Raw genomic sequence first — 17,567 nt, 5'->3', positions numbered from 1 at the left:
TAATATAGAGGCTTCCCAAACTACTCATGTAGCATAATCCATCTCTCCACTGTCTGTAGCCTCTCTATTGTCTGAATTCTCAGTATAATCCAGACATTCACTTTTTACCTAAATATGATTGAATATGCAGTTTACGTTGTCACTGGTACGGTAAGCTGTTTATGTTTTGACACACGCCTTGGGAATTTTTTAGGGCTGCAGCTCATGGTTATTGTTATTAACTATCTCTCTCTCTCTCTCTCGCTCTCTCTCGCTCTCTCTCTCTCTCTCTCTCTCTCTCTCTCTCTCTCTCTCTCTCTCTCTCTCTCTATATATATATATATATATATATATATATATATATATATATTTAGATAGATAAATCTATATATATACTGTATATAGATCTGTCCATTATGTTTATGATCAATCAATTAATTGAACAGTCCGTAAACAAGTCAGTCAGGGAAAATTTAAAAATGTTCATCACAATTCCTCAAGGCCCCAAGTAGGGATGTTGGTGTCGAATGCTGGTGTAACGCTAAACCACGATACACGCACACTGCTTAGCCTACAACGTGTGTTTCTTTTCTTGAAGTTGAAATCATGTTGGAAGGAGAAGATGACAGCACTCAGGTCATTTATCAGCCCTGTAAACCATATTTACGGCAGAAACACATGCTCTCTCTCCTGAGATGATTAACAAATCCGTAACAAGACGCTTTGATCTCCTGCCAAGCACTCACGCTCAGACAGGCGAAAGGGACAAATTGTGGCAGCAGGATAACTGACTTTTTATTTTCTGTTTTCGGACTTGTTGAAGTTATGTAAGTAAGTAGCCCAGAACGTAAGTTAAAACTATTCTGTAGCTTGCTAAACTGTTTGAGTTTCACTGCCTTATTGTCTGTGTGAATGTTAACTACGTTAATTCATATTTCAATTCAAAGTGTTCTGCTACAATATGGATAAATTTATCCCTTGATACAAAATTACAATTATTTGCAGAGAGAGATATTATGTGGAGCCACGTGTTTAGCTATTAAAGATGTATTACACTGTTTGCTCCATTATAAATATGTGTGCTGCTGTAATAGATGTCTTATTCTCAGTTTTTGTTGCTGAGCAATATAATAATGTTAATTATTACTGAGAAATTAATGTAAACATTTAGATTTGGTAAATAATGGTCATATTAAGTCAGATATATGTACATTTTTACAGTATTTGTTTATATTTCAGAACCACATCTAGTTTGACATGTAACATCAAATACAATTTCATAGTTAAGTTGAGTTGTTAAGTTGAGTTGTAAATTAATCTTATGGTTCTTAATGTTCTTACTGGACCCCCTACAGCGACCAGTGTTTCAATAACCAGTTTTCAATCATTTTTACAAGCCTTCTATTTCTATTTAGCTTGTGTAGGCCAATCAGTGCTTTCTACACATACAGTATTGTACAGACCTTTAAAAACACTGCAATAATACCAAAAACCGTGATAATTTTGGTCACTATAACCGCAAGGTTAAATTTTCATACTGTTACATCCCTGGCCCAAAGTGACGTCTTCAAACTGTTTTCTATGACCAACAGTCTAAAACCCAAATATGTTACATATCTGTGAACTTAACGAGTCTTTGGCTTTCTCTATAGGATTCACAAAATCTAGTTCATACTTCAAATTCCAAGATAGCAGGGAGTAATTTGTCAGCAGAAAAAAGAATGTGCATTGTTGAAGAATGGATGTGACCAGGCAGAGGTACTATCACTGATGCAGAAGTCAGCTATTTGGCTGGACTGTTGGACTGATGAGAACACTTAGATCCTCAGGCTTCCTGCCTCATCGAACACCTGTTACCGCTGAGACACAGCAGGAAGTGGGAGAATACAGAAGGAGCGATAAAGCAATAGAAATTTAAAACAAGCGGAAGCAGAGCTGGAGTAGAGCAGATTGACACCATATTTTGCAAACACACACACACACACACACAAAGAGATGTGTAGTACAGATATGCTAAAGCTAGTAGAACTTCTTGAATGATCTTCTCCGTAATATAGCTTCCAACCTGGAATGTAGTCACATTTATTCAGACATCTGCAGTAATGAACACAGCCATGCCACAGAAGTTCACTTCAGCGAATTATCTGACTTACTACTTTAGTTTTTTTTTACACAGTGATAGAACATTTTAGCAAAGTACTAGAAAACAGGGCTAAAATTTACAGTGAGAGCAAAAAGAAAAGAAAGTAAAAAATAAAAATGAGCACCACTCCAGAGGTTCCCAAAACGGATCTCACCCCAACAGAAGGCACGCAACAACAAAAGCATCAAAACAATCAACATGACAATTCAAAACACAGCACTACTGGATGAGATAATCAAAATGACATTAACACTCATGAATAGTTCACTATGAGCATTGGCCACCCACAGTGGTGTCATTCACTTGCTTTTAGAAGAATACAATGTAGTCATCCATGTGTAGTCTTCTTCTACCAATATGCTATTCTGCTGTTACATGTATTTATGCATTCTGACAGGAAGTTCTCTCGGTGCACAGGAGGTGACAAACTTCCAGACAAACCATCCCCTCCTTGTGCCATTCATAGCTACTAAAGTGAATGATACAGCCGTAAATATGCAATACTTTTTATGTATGCCACTAAATCAGACCAGTTTAAAGAGTTATACCAGAGGTGCCTCTCTGTCTGCAAAATGCTCTGGGCCCTACCTTGCGGTTTTACTTCTGATCATATGTAGGCGGTATTAAGCCAGTGTTTCCTGTGTCACAAAGGAGGCTGTCCTTTTACCTCACCTTTTAAGTCACCATGACAACTTTTGCTGCACGTCTAACCTGGTCTGGGTCAGTTTCTATTCCGAGTTTCAGCTTGAAATTGGCTAAAAAGCTCAATTCGCTAATCCACTCCTTTGGAAATAGCGTCAATCTACAACAGATATTTAGTCTATGAGCGATACAGATTATACAGATACACAGGGAATAGGCAAGAGGCGTAACATTGCATTAATTATGTCACCAAACGCAGCACTGCAAGTACAGTAGTGCTTACTGTATGCACCGTGTTACGGTTTTTTTACCCTGGGAATTTTTATAAATTATGGAGAAAATCTGAGCAAGAACACAGTTTTATTTTATTTGTAAGTTTGGTGTTGATCTCACCGAACTACTGAATATGTTTGTATAGTTTTCTGGACATTTGCTCTAGAAGAAACTTCTATAAAATCACAGCTAGCAAACATTACTTGTATATGGAATGCAGTATAATTCCTTCAAACCAAAACGTTACCACTTTAGATGATATTTCAGAAAATGTATTTATGTCTATTGGTAGCCCTATTTTTTACAGATTACATGCAATCAAAGTAATTCATGTCACTACATTCGTCCAAAAACAATGAGATTTCTACATCTCCTTCATTATTGGACAGTGTCAGACCTGAGTGCAGTTCTTGGATATAATGTTTAAATATGCTACATCAAGTTTAAAGTGTCAGAGCTGTAAAATGAGCAGCTGTCTAGAAAAACGGTAGGCATTGAAAGTGCATTGAGTGGTAAATATATGTTCACTTTTGAATTTGCACATGGTAATTTTCTGCCTGCATTCGTCTCTGGCCTTATTTGCAGCCACAGTGTTGCTTTTTGCTGAAATATATATATATATATATATATATATATATATATATATATATATATATATATATATATATTTTACATATTCTTCATAGGCGACAGTAGGCGGCACACAATCTGTCCATCTACTGCGGTAGAAGAGTCAAATGACCCTGTAAATGCCCCCTTTTATGGAAACGCACAGATCCTGAAGAAGAAAGCCTGGGTAAACAGAGCAAGTTCATAACCTTTGTGGTACCTGTTATCTCTGATTAATGCTTCAGGTTTGTCAAGCCAGCTAAAGCAAACGCTGGCTTCGTCAAACTTGCTTCTTGGTACAGCCCTCAGGTGAAAAAGCAGTGTTTCACTGCCCTGTCTGGTTGAAATTTAAACGCTGCACTTCTAAGCACACTCAAAATCACAGTTGTGTTTGCACATCACTTCACCCAACAGTGATGTCATGGTGTACTGAATCTCCCTGGTGTGAACTTGTAGCATACATCAGGGAAGCAGAGTGATAAATTAAACCAGTGGAATGGTCAGTGGTCAACAAAAAAAAGATTTTTAGTTTCTGTTAAGTTTCTCTTTAAATTAGATTTCATGTCTTCACACACCCCAAAGTTGTTTCTGCGTTTTCTTCTGCAAGAAGACGCTGAAATAAGGTAAACAAGATCCTGCAATGAAGATGAGCTCTTGAAATTGACCACCTAGAGCTACAGTATTTGATGTCATAGAAAGAAAGTTAACACAACATAAACAGAAAAACATGAGGCCTTATGGAGATTCAAGTAGGGTCTGTTTTATTTGTTTGTCTGGTACTGTTGTGTTTTTAATTGCCTGAATGTAGTAGCTGTTGGTAGTTACAGGTTTAGCTGGCTTGTGAACAAGTGATTGACGGCTGATGGCCCTCTGATACCACAAAACGTGCCCCATTGTAATCGGGATCAGAGCTGCAGGGGAAACGACCATTTTTTATTTATTTATTTTTTTAAAGTAATCTAAAAGTAATGAACCCTATTCCTTTATTGGAATCATAACGCATTCTTTCATAAAATGTAACTTAGTATTCATGCCTCTTAAATGTTTCAATGCTGTCTTTTTGACTGTGCTACTTTTTTTTGCTAATGGACTGTCATCACATTCATATTTAATGTCACAGCTGTTGTCAAAGTTGAAAATGTGTAAAGTAATCCTTTAAGCTGTTGTTTGGATTTTGACATGCACACACTGACATTGCATTTGTGTTTTCTACATTTTGTGATCAGTGCTGTGTGTAAAACATTGAGAAATAGCAATGCAAATAAAACCATTGTGAAAAGACAATTAAAAATAAACCAAACTAAATTCCATGAAAAAAATTAACATTGCTGGATGCTTCTGCTGCTAGCACTCATAAGTATCATTTACGCCATCCTCACAATTCATGTGGCGGCTGTTTTGTAACAAGCCCGCGGTCTGAAAAACCTGTACATCAAAACAATGACTTTCCACAAGTATGGATAAATGATCACATTACACATTAGTATTACCAATAGGATACTACTAAATATATCACCTCAGATACATGTAAATTGTGACACTCTTGAGTTTACAAGGCAACAGTCAGATCTATAGTAACAGCTATTTCTAACGCTCTCATATTTAGCTCTATCCTGTAGGCATTGCAGTTGATTTATATTTTGCATTTCAAAACATCATACATCATAAGATGTAATGTGCACAGGCATTTAGACACGAGGCCCCTGGCACTCCTTTCCACATTGGTTGACTGACTAACTGGCTGACTGAATGGCTGGCTGTCATTTGTAGAACATCTGAGGTGGCATTTATCCAGAAAATCTACTGTTATTTTTGTTCCCTTTGGGTGTTTGTTGAGTGGTAATATGGAATCTGCATTTCCTGAAAATACAGATAAAAAAAGTGTTTGTTTCAGACACATCAAGGTAGAAAGGCTGGCTGGTAAAAAGCCAGAGTTTGAAATGCCTCCAAAAGATTTTTTTTTTTCTCTACAGACACATCAAAGCACAGAGGGGAAAGCGCTTTGATATCAGAGGCAAAAACCAAATGATGCTCTCCACTTTTGCTAGCTTTCCGTTTTATTCATAAATCAGGAAATAACAATTATTTTCATGCCTCACACTCTAAAAAAGTTTCAACTAAATGGACAAACAGTACCACTTCATCTTAAAACGAATAAAAAAAAATGGATTCTTGAGATATGCAAAGTGTATATGTAGGCTATGGAAACTTGTTTAACCATGGTCAGTTTTAAAGCGTTCTTAAGATTGGAATTATTTAGTCTTTCATTCAATAAAAAACTTTAAAGGCAGGATATTTGTGATAGTTTCCACCGGTATCTTATTTATAATAGGTAAAGAGTTGTTGGTGTTAATCAAATGTTGCCAACATGAACTAGAGACGGAAAAAATATGTTAAAGTGCCCATATTCTGAAATTATTATTTTTTATATTGTGTCTCTGGTGCTTCCAGACGCGTACAAACTTGGAAGAAAAACTATCCATGCTGTTTTGAGTGAGATACAGGTTTCTGAATGTGTTCTCTTTCTTCAGTTTCTGGGTGAGCTGTTCAAAATCTGCACGGCTTTCTACGTCACTACCGAGATTAGGTGGCTAACTGTAACACGCTAGCTCATTTGTAATGGCAAAACACTGCTACAACACACACTACTTCACCATAATCTACAGAAGAACTGCTTCCATGTCCCTGTTCTGCAGGTATTCCACAAGTGCGTCCTCGTTTAGAAGAAGTCTCCTAGCTAATCCTGTCTTCTACTGACCAAAGTTGGAGAAAGAGTATCTATCTGATGTGATCTTACCTAGCCACTGCGCATGTGTGACTCCCAACAAAGATAGTATAGAAGTGCGATATCTCACTCTGTAGCTTAAACAGAGACCTCAACACACAGGGTAAAAACAAGATCTGCAGCAATGTGCAGTACAACAAAAACAAGATGCTTTTTGAAAATGAAACCATGTAAAGCTATTCTGGGACAACCTCAAAATACAATTATAAACCAGAAAATGAGCATAATATGGGAGCTTTAAGATGGAACAGTCTTTGTTTCATTCTATCCATCTCTCCACAACTCTCCTATTAAGCTCTTCTTTATTGTCTGTTCATCTCTTTTTTTAGTCCATCTGTCTTTCATTTGCTCAGTCTTTGCCTTTTTTATGCAATGATTCTTTACTAGGACATACAGTATATGTCTGGTCTGGGACATGTCAGCTTTGCACAGGGCTGGAGGTGGTCTGCCTTTGCCAAAAGATGAGTAATGTAGTTTGTTGTAAGTTGTGTCTTTTACATGTCCGTTCAGTTAAGCTGTTACTGTAGAATTGAGGCTGTGAAAGCTATGGCTTCACTCTGATTATGGGACTTATGGGTTGCTGTGTGCATCCATTGGGGGCATTAAGTATTGGACGGTTAAGTAGGGGCTGAAATATGTGCCAACAGAAACTGAATTTGAATCATTTATATTTGAATTTGAATTGCTGAACTTAAATAATTGGATTGAAAAACTGAATTTGAATCACATAATATGAAATTGTACCGTTAATTTGAATCATTGCTTCGAAAAACTGAATCTGAACAGTATAGCTTGAAATTGAATTTATTCATTTGGAACTGAAATACAATAAAATATTCTCATCAATGAAAATTGCTCTTTCTTCATCCTTCATGTACTCAGATGTCTTTCACAGTAACTTGAAGTTGAATTTTGTGAACCGAATTTGAATTGTGAGAAATGAATGTGAAGATAGAGTTGAATTTTCATTAATGATCATATTTTATTGGATTTCAGTTCCAAAAAAAAAAAAATTCAATTTCAAACTATACTGTTCAGTTTACGTTTTTCAATGCAATGATTCAAATTAAACAACACAATTTCAAATTATGTGATTCAAATCAGTTTTTCAATGAAATTATTTAAGTTTAGCAAGTCAAATTCAAATATGAAATTATTCAAATTCAGTTTCTGTTGGCACATATTTCAGCTCATATTATACCAAGCAATGTTTCTTATTACTTATGCTTTTGAGCAATTAGTAATGTTTGAGAAAGTTTTGAAAGGTAACTCCTGACCTTAAGAACTGGCTGTGAGATCCAGAAAAAAAACTTTTTGTTTTACTAGTAAACTAATAGACCTTTTTTTTCCACTGCGGACAGTTTGACTTGTCAAAGTACAAAAGGCATATGTGTTGTCTATAACTGTAAGCATGCACCGCAGCTAAATTGAATTAAGCCATCATTGATTTTATTGTCAAAATGTCTTCCATTAAAAAGACCTGCATGATTAATTTTGCTAAGTTATATGTAATGAAAATGGATTACATTTTTCAAACACTTTCAAGTCCAACGTTACTAAGGCATGTGTAACATTCAGGGATCAAATCAGGGTCTGGGGCTACATGCGACTGAAACAGAGCTAACTGTGCTGCACACCATTCTCTCATAATCTCAGATTAGGCTACATATGATATTATTGATAAGCAGCTCAGAGTAGTTTTTTCTCTCACATGGGTTAATTCCCACCCATCTGGCATGCTGCTCACAAATGATCCTGCTTTAACCTCCTCAACAGGGTGAGGACAGGGTGCACAAACAAGCAGAAGTGTTTGTGAACAAACAAAGTTTGATTCTCTTTTGTTTTCTGACTTTAAAGTTTTTGTTTTCAATCGAGGTGGAATTCTTAGATATTGTCATATTTATGAATGTTTGGGCACTGTGAAAGATAGTATAGTGGGAGTATTTTAATGTCAAATTTGCTTGTGTGGGTGGCCAGTATTTTGTATAATTGAAACGTTCAATTCTGTGGTTGCTGCTGGTGTGTGTGAGGGAAAGTGTTAACACATGCATGTGTGAGTAGGTGTTGAAGTTGGCGTTTTTATTCTGCCTATTTGTGAGGTCTTCGGTAATTACTATCCTGATCGTATGTGTGCAAAATGTAATCAGTTACATCCGTATTGAACACTAGTGTACATAGTACTAAATCGATTCACTTAAGAACCTTGAATATCTTTTACGTTTCTGAATCAACTAATAACTTTCAAAAATTGATTTTTAAAAACATCAATTTTTTCATCTGGCAAGGCTGACTTCCCGCACGTTCTTTCCAGCTTCCGTAGATCCCAAAGATTACGTAGGTAGCAGTAGGTTACATGGATCTATGGAAGCCGGAGTTGCAGCAATCAGTACAGTTTGACTACCGGCCCGTCAGTCGCTGCTATCTTAAGCCTATCTGAAAGAGTAGCAAGAAATTTAGCCTTGTCTTAGTCTTCATTAAAAGCAAGTGTTTATCCACACTTTAGATTCTACAATCTTCCAGGAAAGAAGGAGCTTGAATTAACGAAACTCTACTGTACCTATGCATTGCAGGTATTAGTGTTGCAAGTTTCTATTTTTGCAAGTTTAGCATAAATAAATACTACCTTTTCTTTTAGGTTTACCTTTGTGTGTTTACATTATTTCAATCAGGTGATATAACTTTTTCAACTATATTAATAATCGCATACACACTTTACTTGGATTTCATGCACTAAAAGCTACACCGCCTTTCTAAGCACACACCGAACTGGAATAGATCATAAAATTATCACCCCTAAGTACTTAGAATCAATTTGAATGAATTATGAGATACCGAAAGATTTACAAGACATAAAATGGCATCCATAAGTTTGTCTCTCTTAAGGTAGGCAGAATAAATAGTACTGTTTCCCAAAAAATAAATTAAGTCTCATATCAGACAGTGAGTCAACAAGCTTTGCATATTTTAGCCCTGTGGCCTATAGCAGCACACCACCTGTCTTGACTTTGAATTAGCAATGAGTTTATTTCCTTACAGAGGACCACAAGGTTGCTATAGCAACTGATGATTAGTTGTGATGAGTGATTGACAGCTGGCGCATTACTGTCAGAGTGATACACCTAGAATAATAGTTTATCTTCATGCTTTTCATCTTTTCAAATTCAAAAGAATCTCTCTCTTTCTGACGGTCTTCTCTCTCCACCTCTTTTACACTCTTTTTGCACAAAATTCATATCATGAAACTGACTTCGGTATTTTTAGAACGAAAGATTGTGTCGATCCGATTTAAATTTCAAAGAAATTTGGGACAATCCCCTTGGAAAAGAGGGGAAATTGAAATAAGCAGGAGAATAAAAATACTGGGGATTTCCGAAGAGACGACAAAAGAGAAGAGGTGAAAAGAGAGAGAGTAACATTGTTGTAATGCTGAGGGTTCAAAAAAGGAAGGATGTCACATAAAATGTACACGCACACACACACACACACAGAAAAATGACTCAGAAAAATGTCTTGAGGGAATACTGACTTCTAGTTCATAAATATGAAAAAGTTGTTTACAATATAATACCCCCACCTGTTCCTGCATAACAGTACTGCAGGTGTGTGTGTGTGTGTGTGTGTGTGTGTGCAGACTCGAATAGATGAGAGAGGGCAGTAGAAAGATGGCAATTGACAGATGGCTGACGGAAAAAAAGATAATATCAAATCTATTGATGGAAAGGGAATGAGCACAGAAAAAGAATGAAGATTAAGACAAACTCACTTTGTTGCTTAAACCTTTGCAGGGCCTAAAAACAGTTTTGAATGCATGGTGGGCCATAACAAATCTTTCTGTACTTCTCTTATATTTCTAAGAGTCTTATAGTCTCTGTCATAAACAGTATTGTGCCTGAGTTAGCTAGCCTTTAAATGTCTGAACAGCATGTTTTCACTGAAAAAAACTTGTCAGAAGAAGCCATGTCTCAAGCTCCTCCTCAATACAATGTGATGTGAGAAAAATGTCAGCACATCTCAAAGTGTGTTCAGATCAGCTGCTTGCCCAGCCCTCTCCTGTTCACATATGAACTTCAGCTCCAATACCAAACAACACAGCCGTCATTGGCCTGATCTCCGCTCGCAATGTTAGTGGATCAGAGCCCTGACATCCTGATGACAGGAAAACAACCTCCATCCTAACGTCAGCAAAACAAAAGAGCTGATTGGGAAATACAGGAAATGACAGAGAGAAGGCAATGCAACGGTCACTGTCAATGGGACTACAGTGGAGAGAGTCAGCAGCTTCAGCGAGGAACCTCACTAGGCTTCATCCCGCCATTAGATTTTTAAGCTCATCACATCATTAGTTTACTCTTCACTAGCTGTTCTACTTGTGGTGTATGCAGGCAATCAATGAAGAAGTGTATTACACAACTGTCCTTGACAAAAAAGTTTTGATGTGGTATTTCCCTAGCTCTAAAAGTTAAATAATATTTGAGGTGCAGACAGTGTAAAGTTGTGTGCATGTGTGTCTGTGTGTGTGTGTGTCTGTGTGTGTGTGTTCATTTGTTAGAGTCTGGTCACATCTGCTGGTTAATGCATAGACACAAAGAAATGTGTGTGTGTGTGTGTGTGTGAATATTTCCTGTCCGTTGTTCTGGTTGATATCCAATTCATTTGTCACTTTCTCTACCTCTCATTCTTTTGACTGTATCTCTTTATCTCTGCGTCAACATGTCCCTGTGCTCGTGTAGACACAAAAACAAGATGCAGCCGAATTTCAGAAAAGACTGAGGAGAAGTGGGCAGGAGAGATGATACAAGGAGAGAGACAATCAAGAGGAAACCAGTATGAGTGAAGTTGAATGGAGAAGAAGGAAGTGCAGCTGATTTGAGGAGATGTAAGAGGAGCAGAGATCAAAGAAAACTGGAATAGACTATTTGATCCAAGAAATCCCAATAGTTTTTCTGATCAAATCTGAATGCCTCTGCTTTTCATACAATAGGTAAAGAAACAGCAAAAAAGGATGAATGGAAAAGAGATAGATAGATTGATGGATTGATCGATCAATCTTGTTTCAGGGCTTTGTCCTGGGTTCTGTTGTCTACCAGTGTTGCATGTTAGACACCGTGCTTTGGATTGTCATTGGAGTCATTATATTGTTTTTGTGATCACATTTTTAAAAATATTTATTCAAAGAAACAACTAGAAACAATACACTGGGACAAGGGAATGCAAAAACCACAGAAAGGAAACCTGGGAGGGAGGGAGACAACACATGCAGAGACAGACAGAAACACACATACACACACACACACACACACACACAAGTCAAAGGACCAGTAGCAAGCCCAGTAACATTAATCAAGGCAGAAGTTTTGGATGCAATATTGTTCCAGAACTGACCGGCAGAGCCCTCCCAAACCGTGTGAAGAAAATAACCTTGTGCTTTTATTGGGCAGAATGTCTGAGTCATATTTACCGTCTGATCGCCTGAATCACAGTAACACTGACTAATGTGGAATCATTGTTATACTCCAAACAGAGCTAATTTCTCATTGCAGCCATGGCCACGGCCTGAGAAACACAGTAATTTTATCACTCTTTTTTCTGTTTTGCCATTTATCCTTTTTTACTTTGAATACTTAAAACGGGCAATAAGTAAGTCTTTACAGCCCAAAAACATAAAAACTGACTTATTTACTTTGCCAGGTACTTAGATGGTTGCCTTTCAAAAAAACCTTTTCTTTGTTTTAGCACGAATACTCCTGGCAGATTTCCAAGACACCATCTGTGCCCTGAGATACCGCCACCAATTACTCAAATTAGCTTTTCCTAACTTGTGTTTTCTAAATTAATGATATCAGACATACTCCATATATATATATATATATATATATATATATATATATATATATATATATATATCCAGAATCCATAAAATCTATATTTGAATCTATAAATGTGGAAATGTTAAAATTTAGTCATTTGACAAGTTTTCATGTCACACTTCTCTAAGATTGATACTGGACCATAATTAACTCCCAAAATAGCGATGTCACAAAATATCCTAACTTCACATTTAAGGTGAACACCCCGCTGTTATCTATTATCTCTGCACATCCTTCTGCACAGTGAAGATCAAAGATCCATGTGAAGTAACAATGAGCGAAACACATTAAGTAATGGGGGACTTTAAAGTCTACCACTGCTTAAATTAAAAAAGACAAAAGATAATTAAGAAAACAGAATATCACACTACACGTTGATGACTTGGTACCCTAAAATCCAAAGTATTTTGAGAGTCCTAGTGGTTTCCAGTAATGGGGGAATTAAAGCCCTACAGGACACATGAATCTTGTCCGTCCAGCTTCTCTCTCTTGTTTTGGAAAGCACAGTGACGGATTACGGCTACAACAGAAGGGTGGCAATCAATCAAACAAGGATGAGTAAAACTGTGGAGGAGGGGGAATTTTCTTATATCAGTCATGTTTTATACACCACTGAAAAAGTTTCAGCAAGAAACTGAAATGTTACCGTTTTGTGGTATTGCTAAAGTCTTTATTTACATTCAGCATTCTGATCTGCAGCACAATAAATCGCTAAATGCAACGGAACCAAAGCCGGCTGTACGTGCAAGGATGTATGACTGTCAAATTAATCAATGATGGTAGTCTGCAGGATTGCATGCAGACTCCCAAACAGTGTTCTAAGGAGTAAGATCTTTGTTCTGAATGCTGAATTATCAATGGAGCCAACATTTCTGAACCTTTGTTAGGTTATCAGTTATGGATATTATTTTTTTTTTGTTCCTAATTAACAATCAATTATTTAAGTTTAATTACTGAAGTTGTAGAGATATTGAGACAAGGTTAGGGAGGGAGACAGAAATACTTAAGCAGCCAAACTTTGTTACCAGTCTGACCCTTTTTTCTTGAATCTTTCTGTTTTTGTTACAAACAGATACAGATTAGGGTGCCAATATTGTGTATTTTTCTTAATGTCAACACATTCTATGAAAAGACCTAAACACCCTGTCTGTGATAGCCTGCCCTAACCTCATTTGTTACCATGTCATGTTGTAACCTACTTTTGATTTTAAATAAAGTAAAATAAACATTTTTTGCTGAAACTTCAAAATATATATATTTTACAAAGATTGCTTAAAGGTGAGATATGTAATACTGCCAGCCGTTGTTTAAAATAGTCATTACAGTACAAATTCAAAGCACTGGAGAGAGTCGGCTCCCTCGTCCCCTCCTCCCCAGACTCAAAGCTCACAGAGGTTGCCAGGCTGAGACCGCATCATTCACAACATTGTTGCTAGACGCTTGTCTCACATAGCCTGACATTACTTCACAGCACAGCGGAGTAGCTAACGTTAGATGCTGGCTATTTTACAGTCATAAAAGTCTGTGCTCACGTGGAGCGCTGTACCCAACCAACAGACACACTTCCTTGGCTTACAATTACAACAGAAGCCACTAAAAATAACACTATCTTGCCGTCCTCTCTGCCCGACTGAACACACTTTATTGGCTCAGAATTATGAAAACAGTTGCTGAACACACTGCAAACTCACTGTCCCCTCTTCCCGATTTACAGCCCCCCTCTCTTGGCTTAAAATAACTCACTGTTGACGGCTACGGCCACTGAACAGACTACACATTGTAAACAGCCGTGAGCCTTGTCTACCGGTAACGTTAGCAGTCAGCAGGGTTAACATGGTGGTGTTAGCCAGGACCAGTCGGGAGCACTTTACTCGCTGTGACTCACTTGTTTTTGCAGGTACCAATTCAATGTGAGTACAGCCAGATAGGTAATCACATACAGGAAGACCACAGTGCAGCCAGATTCTTTACAAAAATTAAGCTCATTCCAAAATAAAAAACCTAGGTTCATGGTGAATTTGGCTGTACACACAGACAGACAGACAGACAGACAGACACACAAACAAAGACAGATGTGTAGTACATACACACATGCTACAATTTCCAGTTTTCCTCACTTATCCTGTTTCTTACTATCGGAGAGAGAGAGAGAGGCTAGAGAGAGAGACGAGAGGAGAAGCATCGCTTTGTGACTGGTGCGTAGAAATACGTAGCTCCTGTAGAAGGCCGGGCACACAATCAGGCACTTATTTACACTATGCAACACTTACACTTGCGGTGTGTTCCCGGTGGTAATCCCGTTCATTTGCTTGCTGCTTTCCTGACCGTACTATTGTTACAGCTGTAGCGCACTGGGTTTACAATTTGTACAGGTATATCTGGCAACCCAGCCTGGCTGTCGAACTGTGATACCATCACACAGGCCAAAACACAAACAGTCATTCGGTCATGGAATGGAAATTTCAAAAGGAGAAAATACTGACGTAAGCATTGTTGTCAGAAAAGGTAATATTTCAACTTAGCATATTTCCTTAATATCTGATGATACATTGGGATAATTATGGGATTTATTACAGTAAATATGTTCCATATTGGACCTTTAAAGTGGACATACTATGCTTTTCTGTATTTTCTGTCAATTCTACAATCTTTTAATGTCAAATTTTCCTGTTAAACGTGGCCAAAACTTCAAATTATGAGGTAAAAGTATAAGACTGAGTTTTTGTTTTAGTTTTTTTTAAGCTCCTGCGTTTTTAAACAATGTCGCATGTAGCTACATGCTAACGGCATCAAAAGCTGTCATCTTGGCTGCCAGTGTTGTTACATTCTTTCCAATTCTGGGTCACATTACTCCTGAAACATTTTCGGGTATGTAGTACACAAAAGACTTTATCTGCGATTTCTGACTGTAGAAAGTGCTGCTATACTCTTATCAGTGTCCACTGCTCACTATGGCTATTTGCTAACAGTAGTTAAATTCTCCCCCATTCTGGGTCACATAAGCATATGTTGTTGCTTCAATTAAGATGTCAGGCTTAAACTGGTCTGCTTTAATGTCCTCTAATTAAATTTGTGCCGATGCTTCTGTTTGTGTTCATATTTGCAATGTAACTAGTGAGGGATTGGTTAGATGATGAGCTGCTCAGTAACTTGGTCTTTTTATTTATTAGAGTGTGCATGTGCCTGTACACATTCATGTGTATGTTAAGTATTTGTATATGCACGTGTGCAACGAGGCGTGCGAAGGTGCCCTTCCCTCAGACCTATGGGTGTACTGTATGTGACTGTAGAAGCTTTTAATGTTCATACCTTGTCAGAAATCTTTCAGTTACTCCACTGAGACATGCCGCATACATGCACGCACGCACGCACACACGCACACACAGACACGTAAAGGACACATGTAATTGGCTTCTAAACAAAACCTGACAGAAGGGGGGGGGGTAAGACAAGAGGAAATGGAGGAGGGTCTCCTAATTCTTGCTTCCTTTCTCTAATACACTCTTTTTCTCCCTCTCTCTCACTGTCTCTCAGAAGCATAGAGAATCAGTTTTAATGGTTTGTCAAATAGTTCTTTTTTCCCCCACAGTGGATTGGTGATGCAGTGTTTGTGTTAGCTATGTGCGCGTCTATCTGTGTGTGTGTTTTAAAGGAAAGCTTGTCCTACTTTAGCCCAGTGGTTTTCTCTGTTGATATTGCCCATAGCACAGGATTATACGCTTTTCAATGTGGTCAAACACACACACACACACATACACAGAAAACAATGCAAACACGCACCAAACGCCTATCACACACACAGGGACAACATATGTATATCATATATTAAATTTATACTCTTTATTGATCCCCTATGGGGAAATTACAATTCACACTCAATTTACAGTGTAGAAGTGCACAGCTGTACAGATGAAGACAGCCTATGCAGTCACACTTGTATATATAACATATGTTTATATATAAAACAATTTATATATATAACAATATAACAATATATATATATATATATATATATATATATATATATATATATATATATATATATATATAACAAAAATTTGTATTACTGTGCATAAAGAAGCCAAGAAAAGATAGAAAAATCTCCAAAAGGCATCAAATGACAGATTAGACATTCATATAGCACCATGGGTTCTTCTAAGCAGTTGTGTGGAAAAACTACTGAAAAAAGTTGACGCTCATAAAGCAGGAGAAGGCTATAAGAAGATAGCAAAGCGTTTTCAGATGCCAATATTTTCTGTTCGGATCATAATTAAGAAATGGCAGTCATCAGTAACAGTGGAAGTTAAAGCAAGATCTGGAAGACCAAGAAAAATATCAGAGAGAACAGCTCGCAGGATTGTGAAGAAAGCAAGTCAAAACCCACGTTGACTGCACGATCCATCCAGAAATACCAGGCAGACACTGGAGTTGTGGTACACCATCCCACTATAAAGAGATACTTGTACAAATATGGTCTTCATGGAAGAGTCATCAGAAGAAAACCTCTTTTACGTCCTCACCACAAAAATGAGCGTTTGAAGTTTGCAAATGAACATCTACACTCACCGGCCACTTTATTAGGTACACCTGTCCAACTGCTCGTTAACACTTAATTTCTAAGCAGCCAATCACATGGCGGCAACTCAGTGCATTTAGGCATGTAGACATGGTCAAGAGAATCTCCTGCAGTTCAAACCGAGCATCAGTATGGGGAAGAAAGGTGATTTGAGTGACTTTGAACGTGGCATGATTGTTGGTGCCAGAAGGGCTGGTCTGAGTATTTCAGAAACTGCTAATCTACTGGGATTTTCACGCACAACCATCTCTAGGGTTTACAGAGAATGGTCCGAAAAAGAAAAAACATCCAGTGAGCGGCAGTTCTGTGGGCGGAAATGCCTTTTGATGCCAGAGGTCAGAGGAGAATGGCCAGACTGGTTCGAGCTGATAGAAGGGCAACAGTGACTCAAATAACCACCCGTTACAACCAAGGTGGGCAGAATAGCATCTCTGAACGCACAGTACGTCGAACTTTGAGGCAGATGGGCTACAGCAGCAGAAGACCACATCGGGTGCCACTCCTTTCAGCTAAGAACAGGAAACTGAGACTACAATTTGCACAAACTCATCGAAATTGGACAACAGAAGATTGGAAAAACCTTGCCTGGTCTGATGAGTCTCGATTTCTGCTGTAACAGTCGGATGGTAGGGTCAGAATTTGGCGTCTACAACATGAAAGCATGGATCCATCCTGCCTTGTCTCAACGGTTCA

General features: G+C 37.8%; 1 protein-coding gene and 1 long non-coding RNA gene across 2 annotated transcripts in view; one reads left to right on the top strand and one right to left on the bottom strand.

The window, feature by feature from the left end:
* The window catches only part of LOC117948226 (CUB and sushi domain-containing protein 1-like), a 306,260-nt gene that overhangs the window by 9,363 nt on the left and 279,330 nt on the right, over window positions 1-17,567 (top strand). The gene's annotated exons all lie outside the window — the stretch shown is intronic.
* Window positions 13,882-17,466, bottom strand: LOC117942964. The gene is made up of 3 exons (XR_004656262.1): window positions 17,455-17,466; window positions 17,089-17,090; window positions 13,882-14,093 (listed from the first exon to the last, which is right to left on the bottom strand). It is a non-coding gene; the product is annotated as an uncharacterized LOC117942964 (long non-coding RNA).

This window comes from Etheostoma cragini, chromosome 1, assembly GCF_013103735.1.
Source record: "Etheostoma cragini isolate CJK2018 chromosome 1, CSU_Ecrag_1.0, whole genome shotgun sequence".
In the NCBI taxonomy this organism is placed as follows: Eukaryota; Metazoa; Chordata; class Actinopteri; order Perciformes; family Percidae; genus Etheostoma; species Etheostoma cragini.
This window is presented reverse-complemented; position numbering and strand designations above follow the sequence as displayed.